The 22,729-nt window shown below is 42.3% G+C and overlaps 1 protein-coding gene across 15 annotated transcripts in view; it reads left to right on the top strand.

Moving 5' to 3' along the window:
* The first annotated feature begins 6,954 nt into the window (after positions 1-6,954).
* The window catches only part of TGFBR3 (transforming growth factor beta receptor 3), a 205,532-nt gene continuing 189,757 nt past the window's right edge, over positions 6,955-22,729 (top strand). For 8 of the 15 annotated variants that reach the window (XR_003434347.1, XR_003434346.1, XM_027114318.1 and 5 more), the window contains exon 1: positions 6,955-7,351. The gene's annotated coding sequence lies outside the window, so the exon portion shown is untranslated. The remainder of the gene's footprint in view (positions 7,352-22,729) is intronic. The other 7 variants (XM_027114314.1, XM_027114312.1, XM_027114309.1 and 4 more) reach the window with 4 other exon arrangements.

Here is a 22,729-nt window from a genome sequence, read left to right as displayed (position 1 = left end):
TGGAATTCAGGGGAGAGGTCCAGTCTGGAGATAAAATTTTGAGAATTTTCAATGTGTGGATACACTTAAAGAGATGGGTCTGGATAATAACACCTTGAGAGAGAGAGTCTTAATAGAGAAGAGGATCAAAGGTACTGCCCTGGGACAGTCCAACATTTAGATCCTGGGAGAAGGAAGAAGAGCCAGCATCGGTAACTTAGAAGGTCCAGCCAGGAGGTAGGAGAGAAACCACTAGTGCTCTGTATCCCTGTAGGCAAAGGAAATGTCTCAAGGAGGAGAGAGTGAGTACCTGGGTCATAAGCTATTGAGTGCTTACGTAAGATGAAAACTGAGAATTGGCTACTGGTTTGGCCACAAGGTGACCTTGACAAGTGTGGTCTGATTGGATCTGGTTGAGGAGAAAATGATGGGTGAAGAATCATGGGCACCAAATGTAAACATCCCTTTTGGAGTTTTATTACAAAGGGAGTAGAGAACTGGGAGTGAGATGGGTATGCGGGGTCAAGTAAAATTTTCTAAAATGGGAAACATTACAGTATGTTTGTAAGTTGATGGGAATGATGAGAGAGAGAGAGAGAGAGAGAGAGAGAGAGAGAGATCTGAGGATGCAGGTGAAAAAGGAATTACTACAGTATGAAAGTCCTTGAGTAGCTGAAGAGATGGAATCCAGTGCACAGGTGGAGGGAGAAGGGCCAACAAGAGAGAAACCAGAGCAGAGAAGAATAGACACAGATAAATTTGCAGATGTGGTGGTGGGAAGCTGAGGATATTTCTTCAGAGGGCTTTGATATTCTTAGTATCAATAAAACAAGAAATAAGAAGCAGGGTCAGCAGTTGAATTCAGGTAAAGGGTCGAAGGTATTGAAGATTTGAGGAAAGAGGAGGAGAAGTAACATAAACCTCTTGGAGAATAAGAGAGTGAGCTGATAAGGAAAATATAGTAGGATTGCTGAGCAGTGCTAAGAACACGTTGAGGCTTGTGGTCATAAATTTAAGTGAGACCAATCGTGGTTGCAGATGGTAAAAAAAAGTAGTAGGGACAATGGATTAGAGATCCTGGTGGGGTCAAATCATTGTTGGAATCAAGATACCGGAGGCAATGAGTTGGAACAATAGAGATTGATGGTCAGAGAGGGGTGCTTGAAATTGAGATCTGGGAGGCGGAACATTTATTTCTGATGAAAACAACCTGGACATAATCATGTTTCTAGGCGACTGAAGTGGGATGGAAGAACAGGTTGCTGGAGGGGAGAAAGTCAAGGAACTGAGAGGCCAGAGCTCTCCAGAGGTGGAATATACAAGGAATCTTATTGGTAATTTGTCATAAGTTCTAGAGGGCAGCTGGAAGGGTTTGGAAGGTTGAGAAAGGGAGAAGGATTGAACAGGTTAGGGAACATTCAGAGCCATATGGTAATAAGAACCCAGGTGATGAGCAATGACTAAGAAGGCTTGGATTTCTCATGGAGACTGAAGGAAACAGGATTGAGAGGTCCTCATAGTCTCTTCAGGGAAGATGAATAGGCTGTTCTCATTCTATTATTCTAGCTTCTTTCTTGGGACCAGTCTCTCAGGTGCTCCTTGCATTATAGCCTTTGCCATTGTTCAGAATGTTCTTTTCATCTTCTGCATCTGCTGAATCCTCAGCTCCCTTCTTATCTTGCTCCGATCATCCCAGACCAAGGATCATCTCAGTTCTTCTAGCACTTACAGTCACATTTGATACTTAACATATAATACTGTTCTGTTCCTCCTGGAAAAGTGGTACAGATGAAACGGTTTGAAGGGTAGAAATAGAGACACAGGTGTAGAGAACAAATGTATGGACACCAACGGGGGAAAGTGGTGGGGGGGTATGGTGGTGTGATGAATTGGGAGATTGGGATTGACATGTATACACTAATATGTATAAAATGGATAACTAGTAACAACCTGCTGTATAAAAAAGTAAATAAAATAAAATTCAAAAAAAATAATACTTTTCTTTTCCTTAGTTATCTTTTATCATGTTTCCTGTCATCTCTGTATGTATCTTTCACCTCTTAATATGGCTTAGCAAATGTCAATGAATATTGGTTGATTTTTCATGAAAGAGGCTAACATCTTCCAGAAATTATATGGGTAAGCTGGGGACATGGTAAAGGAAATTTTAATTTAAATTTTTGCAGCAAATTTTTCAAATGTTAACAATGTAAGGACACTTTAAAAGAAAAAAAAATCTTAAGCATCTCTGGAAATGAATTTCCCACTTCGAAAAACATCAACTTAAGAAAAAAGTCTTTTATTATGGGAAAGTCTATTGGTTTTTCTTTCTTTTTTAATTTATTTATTTATGTTGGCTCCATTGGGTCTTCGTTGCTGCACGCGGGCTTTCTCTAGTTTCAGTGAGCAGGGGCTACTCTTTGTTGCAGAGCACGGGCTCTAGGCAGGGGCAGGCTTCAGTAGTTGTGGCACGTGGGCTCAGTAGTTGTGGCTCATTGGCTCTAGAGTGCAGACTCAGTAGTTGTGGTACACGGGCTTAGTTGCTCCACAGCATGTGGGATCTTCCCGGACCAGGGCTTGAACCCATGTCCCCTGCATTGGCAGGTGGATTCTTAACCACTGCGCCACCAGGGAAGTCCAGTCTATTGGTTTTTAATTATCCCTGTCCTGCTCCCCGACAAAAGAGGGTAAATGCTGCTTTTTAATATTACCATTAAAACAAAAATACAAAATGAAAACAAATTTCTTATTGAAATTATTACCGAATTCTAAAGACTATGTCTGCGGGACCCAGTTGAGGAACTCTCCTCCTTAGATTACATGGTAAAAAACATTGGGTGAGTAACCTAAAGAAATGTTATAGCAGGTAATTTTAACAAATACGTGGAACTATCCATTTGCAAAATATGTTAGGAAATAAATGTTATAGGGCCAAACTTATAACAAGGGCTTGCCCAGAGAAAGTGCTCAATAAAAGGTAATAATAATAACAGTAATAACAGAAGATCAATAACAATAGCAATAATAATTTTTAAATTTTGGTGTTTTTACAAGTGGAGTTTCAGCATTTCTTATATTTGTTAAATGAAGGTAATAAGATTTGTAACATTCACAGATGCTAATATATGTCCTGGGTCCTCCTGGTCTTTTTTTGGTCCTCCTGTCACAAAACAACGTTTTCCATTTTTTTCTCTTCTCCAGGCCAAAACAAAAGTTCTCTGCGGGGCAGCTATGGAGGTGGGGGCCAGGACGAAGCCTTCCCTCTGGAACCCCTGCTCCTGAGGCAGGGAGAGCAGAGGCTCTGCCACATCCCCTACGGAGCTAAGACCACAGGGATCTCAGGGGAGGTTGCTGTTCCTTTGAAATGGTGTGAGGTTTCCTTCATTGTCAGTAGACCCGCTGAGGGGGAAATTAAAGGGGCATTGTGGAAACTGCTATTGGAGGCTCTGCACAGGCACAGGAAATGACAAGTGTGCAGGAACTCGGGCTTACTGTAAGGGAAATTGCTTTGGATTTTTATTTCCAAATTCTCTGAGGAATCCACCAGCCTGAATCAGGTGTCTGTTTGGGGCTCTGCTCTGCAAACGGGTTCACCTGACAGTATCTTTTCCTCATTAATTTGAAATTTGCTGGCTGCAAATATTATCAGTGAAAACCATATTCTAATCTTGGATATAGATATAGAAAATGTGGTTTTAGATTATGGCCTTAGGTTATGGTGATATATAAAATACCTACAGGCATGAATTAGAATCTTTATGGGCAAATTTTAGAAATAAGGTACTAAATCTGTCTGTAATAATAGGTCAACTGAGCAGAAAATAGGAGCACAGGCTGTAGTTTGTAGACCAGTATCCTGTCACAACAATTTTGGAACATTTGGTTCTTGTTCTGTCACACATTCTTAAGAGTAGTTATGCAACTGCCTCCAAGATGTTGGCTGTTTCAGACAAACTTTGAAGTTAGCGTCCCTTCGCCTCTCTTTCTTGGGTGAAAGGAATCGATTTTTATGTGGTGGTCGAGGGTCATATTTCTCCTCAACAAACTTTATCTTTTGAAACTTTTAAAGAATTGAGCTTTAAAAATATAAGACTCTTGCTCTGAGGGAAAGGGGGCTCATTTTCACCTGTGGAGCACAAAGCGGAGGTTCAGGGCGGACTCTGGAGTCACAGCTAAGTCACATCCTCATTCTAATCTGTAGAATGAGGATGACAGAGCTGTTACAGGGTTTAATGAGTTAGGATTTGTAAAGTGCAAAGCATATGCAGTACTATATGAGGACTTGTTAAAAAAGAAAAACAACCAGATGATTTTCTACTGATAAAGTCTTTTAGAACTTTGAGGTCTTTGCTTCTGTAAGGAACACAAACAGGTTATTATGAATTTGTTCAGCTGTCTGCTAATCAACAGAATCTGGGGACATGCCACTGTCATAAATAAGTGGGTCCACACCTAGAGGAAGGGTGGTTCCTTGCGAGAAATACAGCCTCAGTAAATTTGACGCTCTGCTGTCAAACGTTTTTACGCAAGTGAGATAGAGTGCACCTCTATATCTCACCCCCCTGTTTGCAATTCTTTTTGAAAAAATTTGGAACGAATGACCAAGATACCACCTTGAACCAAAGAAAGTTTGTATCTTATGGTAACAAATACTGTAACTTGAACAAAGTCCTAATTTGTAAGAGACCAATGAAAGGAGAGGATTCATTCCCCCTAGAAATCAGTTAATATTGCATTATTAAAATGTAGGGGAAACCCCTTTTCTAGAGCTTTGCTGGGGAACCAGAATTTTTAGTTTGTTTTAAACCTTTTCTCTATGCTTCAGGAGTCTGTATTTCTGCAAATAATATCACATTATTAGTGTAAATATTTAGAGAAAACACCTATAGACATTGTTGGTTTTGCAAATACTGATATAATTTCTTGTGTTTTTCCGTATCGTCTACAGAAAATAATTAAATAGCCCAAAATTTTAAAGATGTTTTGAGAAAAAAAAAAATCCCAGCCAACCAAACAAACCCCCCAAACCTTTCATTTTGCCAATAATGTAAAGCTTTTGATGACAGGTGGTATGTCCTGTTGGTTGAAGACTTGGGCTCAGAGCTAGTTGGATGTGGGTTTGAATCCTGACTTTCCCACTTATTAGCTGTACTATCTTAGCAAGTTGTAAGGCCTTCAGTATATAGGTAGGTTTCTACATAGGCCTCAGTTTGTATACAGCCTTATAGGGCTGTGAGAAGTAAATGTGTTCATATGTATAGAATGTTTAGAACTCTGCCTGGCACAGAGTAAGTGTTCACTGTTGAGTTACACATAACTGGTTACAGTATTGAGAATCTGACTACTGTGAACAGTTACTTCATCACTCTTTAAAGACAAGACACTGTTAAGTTATCTAGGACTTGGTGTTTCTCTCTCTTCTATGCCATTTTTTTCTTTTTTTTTTCTATGCCATTTTATTTAGAAATTAAAAAGCCTTAACGTGATTGATATGTTTAAATGTAGGATTAAATATCCAAACACAGCTCACGTGTTCATGTCTGCTCTTGAAACTAAAACTTGACAATTTGAGGCAGGAATACTATGTCATTTGAGTCTATGAGAAATCTAAGGCCTTGAATCTAGAGAGACTGTATCACAGCTGAGGCTAACTCTACCTAGACTGTTGCTCCAACAGGGCATTATGCCTATGGGTTTCTCCAAGGCCTCACTCAAGCCTCTCACACAGTAGGTGTTCAATAAATATTGGTAAGGAATGAATTGTTCATTTTAGATATTTTTGCAGGAATCCAGTTGATCAATAATGATTTGACTTTTGTCAAACTATATTCAATTGGGTGAGTTCTGTATGTGTAGGTACAAGCGAAAAAGGAGGAGAAACACTTCCTCTTCTCTCTAAGTAGGGAAACCCAGTAACTTTCCAAATAATAATACTGCGTAAGTAATAATATCAGAAACCTCCCCATTCTACTCTCCAACGTTTTGAAGGCCTAGGACCATAACATTTTAGGACTGGAAGAGGTCTCCTAGGCCAAGCTCCTGATTTTACGGAGGAGAAAACAGACTTGGAGAGTTTAAGCCGATCGTCCAAGGTTCCACAGCTCCTCGAAGGGCAGAGTCAGGACTGGAAGTCTGGTCTCTGAAACCTGTCAGCCCAGAGTCATTTCACCAGCCTCTTGGTAAAACAGTGCCCTTTGATTTAATCTATCTTTTAATAGACAAACCAGGTGTAAAAAAGGAGTATCAAAGTGGCGTACTGATGACAGCATTCGTCAACTCCTGCAGCGACCAGTTCACCTGCGCATGTATGCAGGGAGTTGCACGCCGCTAACACCTTCGCTTATATCGCGCCAACCTTAGGGTAATGTCAGTAACGCTGACCTGACTCCTTTATTTGTATTCATTTATTTAGCGAGCGGGGGCAATGGCTGGGTAATGCACTCTTAGCTGTTAAAGATGAGGAGGCAAGACCCACCATCAGAGCGCATCTTGAGAGAGCAAACAGCATTGGAGGCGGGAAAACAACCAGGGGCAGAATGAATGTGTGCGTGGGGACTTCTGCTAGCGAGTGGGCAAGAGGGCGTGATCAGATTACTGGAGGTTTTAGAATTTTTAGATCAAGACGGAGGGAACCAAATAACCCAACTAACTCTTCCAGAGAGCCCTGAGAAGTTGGAAGGACCTAGTTTAAGGGAGGGAATCCCTGCAGCTCGCGCCCACGTTCCACCCCCCCGCACCCCCGCCCCAATCCGGCTCTTCCCCGACGACTGGGACCCCCCCACCCGACGCCCCAGCCTGGGCGCACAGCAGCACAGCAGTTCCCGGTACTCCTCTCCTCTCCCTCCCTCCGCGGTCCGAAGGGAAAGGCAAGCTGTGGCAGCGCTCGGGGTTCATCCGTCAGCCTGAGAGGAAAAGGAGGAGGAGGAGAGAGAGAGGAGGCGGGCGGCGGGAGGAGGAGTTTCTCCGCGGCCCGGAGCTCCCGAGGGGACCGCGGAGGAGGAGCGCCCTTCCCCCCGCACGCTGATTGCTGTGGCGTCCTGCCCGTCCCCGCCCGCGTGTGTGAGGGGGAGCGAGTGCGCTGGGTCGGCCCGATGGGGGTAATCGAGGGTTTCGGGGACGCCGAGCGGCGCTTTCCTCTTCCCAGTGAGTGAGGGAGGGAAGTCGGCGGCTCTCGTGCCCGGCCACTTTCCCTGCGCGATTCCCTGAGCTCCCTGCAGGAGGAGAAAGTCCCCGGCGGGTCCGGATGGCGTAGTTGTGCCGCGGCGCAGCAGCTGCCGGAGCTCGCCGCCGCCGGGCGCGGGGCGGGGAAACTTCGTTCTGCTTTGCTCCAGCTTGTGGCGGGTGGATCTCCGCTTGACACATCGCCTCCAAGGTACGCGCCGGCTCGGCCCCGCGGCACTGCCGCCGGCGCCGGGACGCCCTTGCCCGCACCGCTAGCCCAGCACCCGTTCCGGCCGAGGGCTCTGCAGGCTGCGCGGTGCCTGTCGGCGTTGCGCGGTGGTCCGCGCCTGTTTCCCGGCCGGGGGTCGCTCCGGCCGCCCGGACCCCCGGGCCTGTGGGGGCGGCGTTGGTCTGTTAGTGTTTACACTCTGAGGTGCGTGGGCAGCGGCCGCCCCGGGGTGGGCAGCGCTGGGGGCGCAGCACTGTGCTGGCGAAGACATCTACTCCGCGCCTGCCCTCACTCTTCCTTTCCGCGGTTTCTTCTGACCTCCGCGGGGCGCGCTGGCCACTTCCCACTGCGCTCGTGACAGCGTCGGTGGGAGAGATTTGTTGTGGGTTTGCACGCAGTTGCCGTTGCAGAGGCTGCGGCCCCGGGACTCGAGCACCAACGTGAGCTACGCTCCCTGCGGGCCGCGCCCTCGGGGTGCTGTGCTGGAGGCGCAGAGCGCTGCAGCTCGGAGCCCTGCAGAGAATCCTCCTTCCCGCGTTAACTTACTAGCCACCTTAGCCAGCTTATTTGGTTAGAATACGCTGGAAAGTTGGACTGTTGCTAGGAGAATCTTCTTGCAGTCTTGTTCTTATTAGGGCGTTTGCCTCACTTTCCAGAATCATTTAGTGTAGGGAACCGGCTTGTCAAGCTTGAATTACCTTGACAGAGTAGAACTTAATGTGCCTACAAAAAGAGCTGAGAGAAATGGGAATTTCTCTTAGCTGTGAAATGGGAATAATAACAGTATTGGCCTCGTAAGGTTACTGTGAGGATTGAATGATTTAAAATATATAAAGTACTAGAGCAGTGCCCGGCTCCAGGCAAGCGCTGCATGGCTATTAGCGGTGCTTGTCCTGAGCCCAGTGGGGACGAGAAGAGCAGGGAGGGTACGGGATGGTAGGAATGACAGACTGAGATAGGGAACCAGGCTTTTTCTGAACTCCGCATCCCTTCCAAGAGAAGTAAGCGAGCGGTTTGGGAGGAGAGAAGTCTCTACAAGTAGCAAAGCACATGTCAAGACCTTTTAATTTTTCTGAAATGGTACTTTAGATTGCAAACAGGTACTTCAGTGTGAAATTAGCTATTAATTTCTGGTAATAATAATAGCTCACGTTTATTGGGCTCAAACTCTGTGCCAGACACTCTCCTAATACTTAGGGCACTTAATCGTTACACCAACCCTCTGGAAAAAACACTATTAATAGCCCTATTTTACAGGTAAGACACTAGAGGTTAGTTCCTTAACCAAGCTATTACACAACTGTTAGTTCTGTCTGACTCCAGGGCTAGCTTAGTCACTCAGCAGAGAGCAGCAAGTGCAGTCAGATTTGTGTGCAGTGAGTCCAGGCGTCTTCTCCCATCCTTCAGCTTCCCATTTGAGTTGAACACAAATCTCCTGAAACACAAATCAGGTATCTGTGATTACTTTAGGTGATCTGCCCAGGGGGGCGCCAAATGACAACTCCTCTGAAACTGACCCCAAGTAATTATACATAGAACTCTGATTTGTATTAATTAGTTCGGATCTTTAATCTTCATTTCTTTTATTAATTCTCCGGACATCGTTGGTCAGTGTTACATGGCTTCCTTAGGAAACAGCTTGGGGTTGGCACAGAAGGCAGGGAAATAATTCTTACCCCCTTAAGGGCTATTAAAATGAAATTGATTTCATGCCATTGTGTCAGCTAAAGGATGTTGCTCTGTTTCTTGATGTTCTCTGCTTTTGGCTTTAATTCTGCATTGTTTAGTGTTTCAAGGCTTCAACATGTTTTCAGCTCTTCAGTTTGTCTTTGTCAACTTTAATTTTTCCTGTTTTGATGGAATCTGACCATTACATGGCAGCTTTGCTTAACAACTGTTGATCCAGCTCATGTTTTTAAACATAAAAATCACCAACTTACTTTTGAACCCCAGCACTTCAAAGGCAACCCCTGGGGAATTCATTGTTATGTTGAATATTAACCAATAGGGGGAGCATAACACACTATGTATTGATGTCCGTTAGGCACCTAAACCAGTTTTTAGAGTATTAAACATACATTTCAGGAATGGACGATGTGTGGCTTTATCTAGCAAAATAACCAAGTTGCCTTCCGAGTTGACTATGGAGAACTGGGTTTAATTTCAACTGATTACTGTTAAGAATGACTGACGACAGGGCCTACATGTTGGATATATGTCAAGAACTCTCTGGTGTCCAGACAGATATTAAGTACACACACAGTTTATTGCCATTTGTTTTCCTTAAGAGGCATATGTAAAATAATTTTGTGTACTTTGAATGATATTTCAGATTATCTAGGAGAACTGGGAGTCTGGAGAGATCCATTGTGAATCCTTTTGTAATGATGCTCATTTGTCTTTTGTAGAAAACTGGATATAGTGAATTTGTTCTCAGGGAGGTTGGTGTACTCACAATCCTGTCATTATCATTTTTCATTAACATCTGAGTGCAAGACAATAAGGGATTGTTATGCTGAGTAACAGCATTTCTATTCCAGTGCATTTTTCAGAGGCTTGTATTTTAGTATGGCAGTAGTTCAGAAGTATCATATTTGTTGAGTATAGATACAGTGTGTCCCTAGATAAATATATAAACCATATTTAGGAATTAACATGCTTGCAAAAACAGTTAGACTGACTTTTAAAAAAGGTTTTCAATCTTTGTCTGAATTTTGTAGGTCAGTTTCCTTTCTTGTTTCTTGAGTATCAGGTAGTAGGGACTTAACTTTATTTACCAAGTTAGGGGTCAGGTGGATCCTACTTTATTTTTATTTATTTATTTTCTTGCGGTACGCGGGCCTCTCACTGTTGTTGGCCTCTCCCGTTGCAGAGCACAGGCTCTGGACGCGCAGGCTCAGCGGCCATGGCTCACGGGCCTAGCCGCTCCGCGTCATGTGGGATCTTCCCGGACCGGGGCACGAACCCATGTCCCCTGCATCGGCAGGCGGACTCTCAACCACTGCGCCACCAGGGAAGCCCTATTTTATTTTTTATAATTCGTTCCTATTTATTTATTTATTTATTTATCTATCTATCTATCTATTTATTTATTTATGGCTGCATTGGGTCTTTGTTGCGGTGCGCGGGCTTCTCACTGCGGTGGCTACTCCTGTCGAGGAGCACGGGCTCTAGAGTGCAGCCTCAGTAGTTGTGGTGCACAGGCTTAGTTGCTCCGCAGCATGTGGGATCCTCCCGGACCAGGGCTCGAACCCGTGTCCCCTATATTGGCAGGAGGATTCCTAACCATTGCGCCACCAGGGAAGCACGTGGATCCTGTTTTAAAATACCTTTCAAATTTAGTTCTTTCTTTCTAAATCTCAGCATTGCAGTTACACTTCAGAGTAGCATTTTGTTTAGAGTCTAATTTAGTCTTCCAGGGTCTCATCTAGTTTACTTATTCAGCAAACATTTATCAGGCCCCAACTCCCTAATAGGCTTAAGGTTCCTGGTGTTGGAGTTTGGCAAATTAACTATCCTCTTTCAGTCCTCTGATAGCAGGAGGCCTTAAGGCTTCCTAGGGCTTAGGAAAGCTTATACACATTGACAAAATTTTTTGCTTAAAGAGAACTGTTGTCCCATTCTTTTGAAGACTCAAAGGAATTAATCTTTCTTTTTTGCATGCAAACTTGATTGTATCTTGTAAAAGTCAGGTGACTCTTGCTTTTCTGAGGGCCTGCTCTGGGCCTAAGTGCCTAGGGAACTCAAATGTCCTTTGAGTACTAAGAAGGTGATCTCTGCTGACTTCTTTAGTACCTAAGTGATGACCAATTTCTTGGGATCATAAATTTGTGGAAATTCCTGACTTTACATCTTAAGCTTAACAGACAGAACTGTTAAAATTTAGAGGATGACTGCTAACAGTTAACATTGCTGTAATATTTTTCCTGGATGAATTTGCTCTGTGGTCATTTAAAATTACCCCTGTTCTTGATAATCCATTTTGAAAATGTATTTTTTTTCTTCTTTCATTGCTATTGGACAAAAACTAATTATAATCGTCAGGTTCATTAGTTAATGAGGACAGTCTTCATTTTTTTTTTTTTTTTTTTTACTCAACAGTTATTTTGAAAATGATTTTATCACTGTTTCAGTCTGTCCACTGGAGTGTTTTTCTTATGTTTTTCAACTTCTTTTGAAATTTTGAAACTTAAAAAATGTTAACTACTTTTTGAACTTTGCATGACTCAAGTTAGATAATGTTTTTAAGGGTCTTTAGCTTAAAAGCAATCTTATATTGCCTTTAGGAACACGGACAGTTTGGAATATAGAAGAGTGAATCTAAGGCATTTGTGGCTTTGGAAGAGAATTACTGCACCAAGATTCATGGCAGTAATTTCTCTGGTTCCACATCTTCAGAGTAACACTTGGAATGATAGCATTGTCTTTTTGTAGCATTTCATAAAGCACAAGCTTTTGCTAATTTGTTTGGTTTCTAGTAAAGCAGAAATAAATCAACACAGCTTGGAAGTGCCTTACAAAAAAGGATTTGGGTCCATTTCCTGGGCTCTGTCCACTTTTAGATTTCTTTTATATCTTTTGAAATAGCACATTTGTTTGTTAACTGACATTGAGATTTATTTTCTCTGCAAAGTTTTAAGATTTAGTACAGATTTCTGAGCATTCTTCCTTCTCTTAGGGAGAAATTTTTATTTCTCAACCAAGATGTGTGCAGTATTTAATGTTTGAAGCAACATTCATAAAATGTCTGCATTGAGGCCCCTCTTATTTGGACCTTATTTTACTTGTTTTATCCTTCAGTTTTCCAGGCCAAACAGCAAGACTTAATAGGCTGACAAGTAGGGGTATAAGGGATGGAGACCATATTTAAAATTGAGATTATCCCTGAAGGTCTGAAACGTGGGCTCCAGAAGCACACCCTTAGGCTATCCTGATATCTCCTGTTTAAGATAATTATAAGAAAAAAAAGATTAAAGTCTGTTGTTAGTGCTGGTAATTCCTTTAATGCTGAAAGCTTCAAGTCTGGGAAGAGGACTCAGAGTGATATAAAAGTTCATTTTTAGGATTTAATGTTAAATTGTTGCCACAGTAATAATTTAGAATCAAGTCTGAAGTGTTAGCTCTGTCTTCACTTTAAGGAAAAGGATGGTAATCCAGAAGCATATACTTTCCCTACCTCTAGGACACTGGGCTCTGGGAGAAAAGGGACTTAAGAATTCGGTGCTGTTTGCAGAAGAAGGAAGAATTGGGTGCTGTTTGTTATGTCCTTCCAAGCACATAATTCATTTTTCTGGTACATGCTGAAGGTCAGGTTTTTGTTTGAATTTGCAGATGGACCATTTGTAAAAACACATTCAAGTTGATTTAGTCCCTGAAAAAAAATGATCTTTAGAAAATAGTCTTTACAGATCCTAGTCCTTGAGTTTTCCTGTGATCAGATTGCCCTGGGAGAAGCTCTGGAGTTTACAGTCATGATGACTAAACACCAGTGATAGGTAAGAACACCAAGTGGACCAGGTGGAGGGTCTAGCAGAACTTTGGAGTTCTTTTTTAAAATTCTTATTATACTATTTTATTAATGGAAACTTGATGAATACTTAATTTCATTTGGTGTGTGAAAAGATTCCCTTTTGGGAGTATAATTCAGTTAGCATTTTTAGTAATTTATGTGTTTTGACATATGAAATTGGTCATTGGATGCAAAAATACACTGGTGGCTGTTTGCAAATTTCATTTTATAATTAACTGCATGATGATTGCTGGAGCAGAACGTTGCTTTTTTTTTTTAATACTTGGAAGGTTATTTGGGGTGAAATACTTAGATTCCAGTCTCAAAACCCTGTGTTCATGTGGTGCCCTAAGTACTTTTGTGTGATACTCCCTGTGTTGTTTTATCTCTTTTCTGTTTTTTTTTCTTTAAAGCAAAACATACTCAAACACAAAACTCTCCTTCTAAGAGTCCATAAAGAAAAAACGTCTCATTTTGTTATATTCTACTTTGTGCAACTGGCTGGCACATGAAATTCAACTTCGAGGGAAAGCACCATTGACTCATTACATACATTTTGCATCACTGCAGTGTAAGGTCTTCCCTATGTGTGTGGGAGAAGTTTCTGATCTTCTAAATGGGCATGTTTACTATTGCTGGTCTATCTCTTTTTGTCAGAGCCTTTCTGAGCAGACATTCCTCTTAGTTTTCTTATTTTTGTGTCTTTATAGAGATAGTTACTTGTTGTGTATTCATGATATACCATGTGAATCACGAAAAAATATGTAGCACCTGCCATTTTGTTTTGAGTCCATCATACTTACCCATTACAATACTGTGCAGCCATTGGATGCATCATGCTTTTGACACAGGAGCCAGGGGAAGGATGACCTACTTGATACATTTCTTTTTTTTGGTACTTATGCCTTTTTCAGTTTGAGGCATCTTTATTTCATTATTAGAGTGGCTGCTCTCTATGATATTCAAGGTTTTAATTTCATTCAGTGTGGGCAAACAGGGAGGTTTCATGTAGAGGCAGTTCTACTAAATAAAAACAAACAAACAAAAAAACCAAAAAAACCCCCACTTCCAGAAAGTATCATATATAGATATGTTGTTGGGTAAGGCTTTGGTAATGTTCAAATGGGAGATAACTGAACACACAGCAGGGTCCCACTTAGCTTAACGGAGTAGGGAGGCTAGGAGAGAGAGGGGAGTGTCTAATTTATTAGGAGAAAATTCACTTTTGCATAATAATAAGCATTTAAATGTTTTCTTTGGAATTAATATATATTTCAAGTAGTTATACAGGTAAGAGATTTGCAAAAGAAATTTTGCTAAGGTTGAAGTTCTGTAGTTGGCAACTCTTTTAGCTCTGAAGATCCTGTTCTCTGAAGCCAGGAAAAAACAGCCTGTTTCCAATTATAAATCACAAAAATAGGGAAATTAGGCCAAGAAAAATGATCATTTGGGGGTTGGGTTGCTTTTTTTCAGAGGGTAAAGGAGAAAGGACCATAGATGCACATTTAAAAAAAATCTGCTAGTTATTCTGTTGGTTTTCAAATGCTTTTCAAGCATTCTATATTGGAAATTAAGAATAATTTTAGGATTAAAGACTCTTCCTCCTTCAGCTCCTTTTTGTTTTTCAGAGAGCAAACAGAAGAGCAGTTAGGCAGCTTCTGCTGAGACTGAGGGGCTTGGTCTCAGTGTTTTGGGACCCCGCTGGTATTACTGGTAAAGCCTTTTCCTGTCTGAATGGTGCCAGGTTATGGTTCCAGCATCATACCAGGTAGTTGATGCTATGGTTTTTTGTTATACTTTATACTATGCTTTGAACGGAGATGTAGTCCCTGTGGATTAGCATTACTCTGCTCTGGGAGAAAGACTAGCGATGCTAGTGTGAGAACAATCAGAGGTGAGAAGCCTAACTGGGAGTTGGATGATGTGTGGGTGAAGATATTGTCCTCAGCACTTGTCGGAAGCAACTAGCCTTTCTTAAATAAAGCCTGCTGCTAGTTTCAGGATTAGTGGTCCCATGAGACGCAGGTGTTAACTAAGAAATCTCCTTTGTACCGCCAGAAGATCACCACCAAAACAGATCCTAGTTCCTGTTTCTCACACCTTACACCTCCAGAGTGCTGAATAAAACTTTCCTGATGGTACAGAATCTTTGATAACAACGTAGTCCGTCGGGGCCAGTGGTGTGCAGCTACTGGCTCTTTTCTTCTCACCTCGGGTTAACAACTCGGCCTGCGGCAGGCAGGCTCCCACGCCCACTGCACCGTGACCCATGATGGGCGGGCGCCAGAAAAGGTGCGAAGTGCAAAATTCCGTGCTTGTATTCAGTCAGCATCTTCATTGTCCTCTCTTTGGTGCCTCTGCTGCTTTAGTCTCCCCCACGTTTTATTACCTTGGTTTCCGGGAACTACTTGTCCTGGTTTTCCCCATTTCCTGCACGATCTGTCTTCAGTTTTCCTTCTCAGTGCTCGCTCCGTGCGGGTCGGCGTTCTCCACCTTGCATCTGCCATTTCCCTCCTCTCCTCGGTTGTTCAGTGGTGCATGTTTCCATGCTTCGGTGGCCACGCCTATGCCAGTAACTCCCAGTTTTATACGCTATACCCTATCTCCAGCAGCTACCTGGCTATTCTGTAGGTTTTACTGTTAGAACTAAGTCCCAAACCCGACATACAATGTCTCTGTGGTCCCCAGTCTCAACTCCTTTATTTCCCATGTCAGTAAGTGGCACCAGTTATCAAGCTAGGAGCCTCAGGCATACTCAGTTTCCTTTTGCTTACTTGCCCCAGCTGAATCCCGCAAATCCCATGGTGTCTTACCTTTAGCAGATCTCAACTGACATTTTCTTTTTTTCCCCGAGTTCCAGGAAACTTTATTTATGGACACAGAAATTAGAATTTCATATAATTTTCAACTTATCATGACATATTATTATTCCTTTGATTTTTCTCCATCATTTTAACATGTAAACACCAATCTTAGCTCTAGAGTAGGAATTGGCAAATAGACCTGTAGGTCAAACCCTGCAATTGACATTTTCTTCTCCATTTCCAAATCATCATCTCACCTGGACTATTGCAGACGTATTGCAGTTGGTTTTCCAGGCTTCATCATCTCTATCTCAAATTGTTCATCCATTATGATTGGTACCTTCTAAAATACAGATCTGTGTTTTCCTTTCTTACATTTTAAAAGTGTCTGCTGTTCCATTATCCTTGGCATGGGATATCTGGTTATTTACAAGGTAGCTCAGCCTAGTTTTTCAGCCATCATTCCTTCACTTCTTCTGTGAACCTCACTGTGCTCATACCAGACTCCTTATGGTTTCCAGAGCATGCTCTGTGCTCTCATGCCCTGGTCTCTTCTCTAGCATCCTCTCCTTTTCCTCCTTCCTTGTGGCTCCCTGCTTACTCATCCAGGCTGTCTCCATGGTCAGCTTTTCTGGTGAAGCTTCACATGGCTCTTCCCTGGCAGGTGGTTGGTTGATTCCTCCCTGTAATTCTCTTGCAGCGTTTCTCCTTCTGCCTCGTGAGAACTTACTTTCTTCTTCTGCCAGATTGTAGACTTCTAGAGCAGGATTGAGTCTCACTATCTTTGTATCCTAGGTGTGTGGCATGGGCATGACATACATGTTGTCAAATTGAATTCTTCAGCTTGGTTCCATTTCTGTTAAAGCTTGGGGGAAAGATCAAATTTACAGCTGATATAAATTATAACTTTTTGTAGAAAAGACAAAGGAAATAATCAACTCAGAATCACAGAGTTTAGCATTAGATTGGGGCTTAGAAATAATTCTCTTCAGGTCCCTCTAAAGAGGAGGACAACCAGGTACAGAGAGGTTAGGTGGTCTGCCCAAGACTGCACAGCTGGGAGTACTGCTTCCCTCTGCCCCTCTGCAGTATTCTCCACCCAGTAGCCAGAATGGCCCTGATAAAACCTAAGTCAGATGCTGTTATTCCTCTGATTAAAACACTCTCTTGTTCCTGCCTTTCTCAGAGTAAAAACCCCAATCCTTATAATGACCCATAAAGCGCTATACAACCAGCCGGTGACTCCCTTGCCTGTTACCCCTTTGACCTCACTTCTCTGCTTTCTGGCTTGTTTACTCTGCTCCAGCTGCTTGACCTGCTTTACCTTCCTCATACTAGACACACTCTGTCTCAGGGCCTTTGCATGTGCTGTTTTCTTTGCTTGGAATGTTTTTCTCCCAAATATCTACAGAGCTCATTTAATTTTTTTTGAATTTAATTTAATTTATTTTTTTATACAGCAGGTTCTTATTAGTCATCCATTTTATACACATCATTGTATACATGTCAATCCCAATCTCCCAATTCACCACACCACCACCACTCCCACCCTCCACGTTTGTTCTCTACATCTGTGTCTCAATTTCTGTCCCGAAAACTGGTTCATCTGTACCATTTTTCTAGGTTCCACGTATGTGCATTAATATGCAATATTTGTTTTTCTCTTTCTGACTTAACTTCACTCTGTATGACAGTCTCTAGGTCTATCCACGTCTCTACATGTGACCCAATTTCGTTCCTTTTTATGGCTGAGTAATATTCCATTGTATATATGTGCCACATCTTCTTTATCCATTCGTCTGTCGATGGGCATGTAGGTTGCTTCCATGTCCTGGCTATTGTAAATAGCGCTGCAGTGAACGTCGGGGTGCATGTGTCTTTTTGAATTATGGTTTTCTACAGAGCTCATTTCTTGTAGGTCCTTACTCAACACAAAATAAACAAAAAAAAAAAATGAAGACTCCCAAATACTTCCTTTCTCTCTTCTCTGCTTTATTTGTTTTCTTAGCATTTATCTCTACCTCACGTATAATTATATATCTTGTTTATAGTCGGTCTCCCCTGACTGGAATGTAAGCTCCACAAGGGCAGGGATTTTTATATGTTTTATTCCCTGTTGAATCCTCGCACCTAGAAGAGTCCTGCACTGACTGAGCAGGCACTAGATAAATATTGTTGGATGAATAAATAAATGAGAAGAAGCAAGATTTGTGGATTTCTTATAAATCCAGTTAAATGTACATTTATGGCATTAAAAAGGGAAAACCATCAGATATGTGTAGAAGGAGAATCTGATTTTTAAAAAGCTTCATTCTAGACCTGTCAGACTAGAACACTGACCTCGTTAATTGTCTGACTTGATCTTTAATTGTCTGACTTGAAGCAGCAACCGTGGGTTCTCCTCAGCCTTAAAAGTGGTTTGGGAAGACTCCCATTTTACCTCTAAAAGGCTAGGGCTTGCTGTGGTTTCTCTCTGCCTGTGGTTTGCCCTTTAACCCATCGGACTGCAAAGATGAAAAGTAAACACAGCATTAAAGAAAAGAGCTGGGGGAGAGGGTATGGGGCAGAGGAGCAGAATTTCCTTGCGGCCCTGACATCTTCCCTTGGCTCTGGGCCCATGTACAGGGCTGCTCACTGGACCTTCTAGAGTTGCTTTGGGGCTGTGCTCTAAGGAACAGTCTGGAGACTGCCAGGCCAGACTCTTAAGTTTTGCTTTGATGTTCCTATTTCTTTGAAAAGAAATGTTTAGTTTAGACAAAAAGGACATTGGAGAAAGGATTTTTAAAAAATTAAATTACTGTCTTAATTTTGCAGAGAGGTTTTTAACCCTTTTCAAGACAGCAGTTGAAATTACCACTTGTGGACTTCCCTGGCGGTCCAGTGGCTAAGACCTCCGCGCTTCCACTGCAGGGGGCACGGGTTCCATCCCTGTTTGGGGAAGTTCCACATGCCGTGAGGTGCGGCCAAAAAGAAAAAAAAAAAAAAGAAACTACCACTTGCTTCTCTCAGTGGTGCTGGTGGGGATCTGGTCCTTTGAAACCAATGACTTAAATCCAAGGGGTGGTAAATTATACTTCTGAAGAAGCATCCAGTTCTTGCGGGTGGGGGCTAGGTTGGGTGTGGAACTCATTTATGTTAGTGTAACAGCGATGGTAGAGGCATTTGCCCCCCTCTCTTTTTGTGCTAACATCAGTATGGTTCCTACAGAGCCCTCCTCATCAGGACAGGAAGTCCAGCCAAGGAAGTCAAAGGCTTAGTAGGATGTTATTGGCCATGTACGAAGCTGCAGCATAATTTAACCCTGGGATTCAAAACCATCAAATTGAAAGTAAACTGTCTTGAATGGAGCTGTTGTCAATGACCTAGTTAAAAATCAAAGCTACCGTTTCCTGAACCCTAAGAACCTATGAGGTATTAAGTGCTTTATATGTTATTAACTTACTTAATCCTCATAACAACCCCATTAGGGAAATAGAATCATTATCTCTACTTTATAGACGAGGCATGGAAGTGTTTATTGAGTTGCCCACAGTTACACCACTGGAAAGAGGCAGTGCAGAGGTTTGAACCCAGGTAGGCTGGGTCCCCACCCTTTCCACTATATTATACTGTAGTCTGCTCCCAGAACACACCAAGCATGCTGTCAGTTCAGGGTCTTTGCATTTGCTATCCCCACTGCCTTGCATGCTTTTCCTTCAGATATTCATAGCTCTGCCTCTCATCACTGTGCTCAAATGTCACCTCATCTGAGAGTCCTTCTAAAAAGGGTTCTGGTCACTGATCCCACTTTGGGGGAATGTGTTCCCTCCACACCACCAAGCAATTCTCAGACACTGGCAGGGTGTCTAAGAATTCAGCTCAGCTCTGACACTATCTACTGTCCACCCAGAGATAGCATCATCTTCCACAGGTTAAGGACTCAAAGACCACTGTCCACTTCATTCACCAGTCAAAAGCCCAGGTTATTACCTGGGATTTTGACCCACTGGCTGCAGATTGGAGGTTCCCAGGACCTCCTCCTTGGACTTCAGACACCAGTCCCAGTCACAGGTCCACATTGTTACCTGTACTTCTGACCAGGCTGGCTATAAATCAGAGATTCCCATGACCCCTCCTTGGATTTGATTAGTTTGCTAAGAGCAGCTCACAGAAGTCAGAGAAACATTTTACTTATTAGATCACCACTTTATTATAAAAGGATATGAGTCAGGAACAGCCAGATGAAAGAGAGGCATAGGGCAAAGTATGTGGGAAAGGGGCGCAGAGCTTCCGTGCCCTCTCCAGGTGCCCCACTCTCCCCGCACCTCCATGTGTTCACCAACCAGAAGCTCTCTGGACCTTGTCCTTTTGGGTTCTTATGGAAGCTTCTTCACGTAGGCACAATTGATCAAATCATTGGCCACTGGTAATCTCCCAAGGATGGGTAGGGGTAGGGGGTGGGACTGAAATTTCCGATCCTCTAATCACGTGGTTAGTTCTCCTGACAGCCACCCCCCCATCTTTAGGTGGGGTCTAAAACTGACCTCATTAACATAACAAAAGACACCTTTCTCTCTCTTGTCACTTAGGAAATTCCAAAGTTTAAGAGCTTTGTGCCAGAAACAGATGAAGACCAATTACATATTTCTTATAAATCACAATATCACACGTTCCCTGACCACCCTATCTAAAGTAACATTTCTCCTCTCATCATTCTTTCTCTTTAACCTGCTTTATTTTTCCTTCACAGGATTTACCACCATTTGACACATCATATATTGTCTGTCTCTCATTAGAAGGTAAACTTCATGAAAACAGTGTCATGTTTAGTTCACTGCTGTGTCCCCAGCTCTCTGAACAGTGCCTGGCACATGGTAGGTGCTAATAAATAATGAATGAATGAAGTAAAAGAAAACTGCTGATTGAGCCTTGCCTCCATGACTTCAAAACAAAATAACTTATCCCGTATGTCAGATCTAATCAGACTGGCCCTATCAGAAAGTGAATGTCTCTGCAGGGCCTGGTTGGTGTCCATAGTGGAGGAGCTCCTGTGTGTAGTGGTTAAGAGCATAGGCTGTGGAATCAGACACACCTGGGCTCAAATCCTGGTGCCAGGATTTATTAGGTGGTGACCTTGGGGGTGGTTTAGCATCTTAAGCCTCACTTTTCTCACTATAAAGTGGAGTTAAGGACATCTGTCTCCTTGAGTTGTTGAGAGGTTGAAATGAGAAATTGTGAAAAACAGTGCAGGTGTTCAGTAGATGTTAACTGAGATGTTTTGTGAGGTCAGAAGAAGAAAGCAGGGTGTTAGCCTCTAATTGGAAGGCGAATGTTGTAGAAACACGGGAATGACCACAGAATAATTACAAAGCGGCCTGTGGATAAGTCTTGGCTGTGCTACTTACAAGTTGTGTATCAGTGGACCAATCATCAAGCCTTTCTAATTCTTGGTTTGCTAATCTGCAAAATTAAAGGCTTGGAGTACATGTTATCTTTTTCGAACATTCTGACTCGGCTCTGAGCAGAAGATAACATGGAACAAATCATACACAAGATGTTAAGGAGACAGTGTTTACAGTGGGCTGGGATTGTTCAGAAGTGGCTTTTGGAATGAGGTGAGGGGAACGAATAGATTTCGTGGAGTGGGAGGAGTGGAATAAAAATGGCAGTTTTATTTTATTTTTTTTTACATCTTTATTGGAGTATAATTGCTTCACAATGGTGTGTTAGTTTCTGCTTTATAACAAAGTGAATCAGTTATACATATACATATGTTCCCATATCTCTTCCCTCTTGCGTCTCCCTCCCTCCCACCCTCCCTATCCCACCCCTCTAGGTGGTCACAAAGCACCGAGCTGATCTCCCTGTGCTATGCGGCTGCTTCCCACTAGCTATCTACCTTATGTTTGGTAGTGTATGTATGTCCATGCCTCTCTCTCGCCTTGTCACAGCTTACCCTTCCCCCTCCCCATATCCTCAAGTCCATTCTCTAGTAGGTCTGTGTGTTTATTCCTGTCTTACCCCTAGGTTCTTCATGACATTCTTTTTTCTTAAATTCCATATATATGTGTTAGCATACGGTATTTGTCTTTCTCTTTCTGACTTACTTCACTCTGTATGACAGACTAGGTCCATCCACCTCATTACAAATAGCTGAATTTCGTTTCTTTTTATGGCTGAGTAATATTCCATTGTATATATGTGCCACATCTTATTTATCCATTCATCCGATGATGGACACTTAGGTTGTTTCCCTCTCCTGGCTATTGTAAATAGAGCTGCAATAAACATTTTGGTACATGACTCATTTTGAATTATGGTTTTCTCAGGGTACATGCCCAGTAGTGGGATTGCTGGGTCATATGGTAGTTCTATTTGTAGTTTTTTAAGGAACCTCCATACTGTTCTCAATAGTGGCTGTACCAATTCACATTCCCACCAGCAGTGCAAGAGTGTTCCCTTTTCTCCACACCCTCTCCAGCATTTATTGTTTCTAGATTTTTTGATGATGGCCATTCTGACTGGTGTGAGATGATATCACATTGTAGTTTTGATTTGCATTTCTCTAATGATTAATGATGTTGAGCATTCTTTCATGTGTTTGTTGGCAGTCTGTATATCTTCTTTGGAGAAATGTCTATTTAGGTCTTCTGCCCATTTTTGGATTGGGTTGTTTTTTTGTTATTGAACTGCATGAGCTGCTTGTAAATTTTGGAGATTAATCCTTTGTCCGTTGCTTCATTTGCAAATATTTTCTCCTATTCTGAGGGTTGTCTTTTCATCTTGTTTATGGTTTCCTTTGCTGTGCAAAAGCATTGGAGTTTCATTAGGTCCCATTTGTTTATTTTTGTTTTTATTTCCATTTCTCTAGGAGGTGGGTCAAAAAGGATCTTGCTGTGATTTATGTCATAGAGTGTTCTGTCTATGTTTTCCTCTAAGAGTTTGATAGTTTCTGGCCTTAAATTTCGGTCTTTAATACATTTAGAGCTTATTTATGTGTATGGTGTTAGGGCGTGATCTAATCTCATACTTTTACATGTACCTGCCCAGTTTTCCCAGCACCACTTA

The sequence above is a fragment of the Aethalodelphis obliquidens genome, unplaced genomic scaffold, assembly GCF_003676395.1.
Source record: "Aethalodelphis obliquidens isolate GAN/ISIS:26980383/991018 unplaced genomic scaffold, ASM367639v1 scaffold13, whole genome shotgun sequence".
Taxonomy (NCBI): domain Eukaryota; kingdom Metazoa; phylum Chordata; class Mammalia; order Artiodactyla; family Delphinidae; genus Aethalodelphis; species Aethalodelphis obliquidens.
This window is presented reverse-complemented; position numbering and strand designations above follow the sequence as displayed.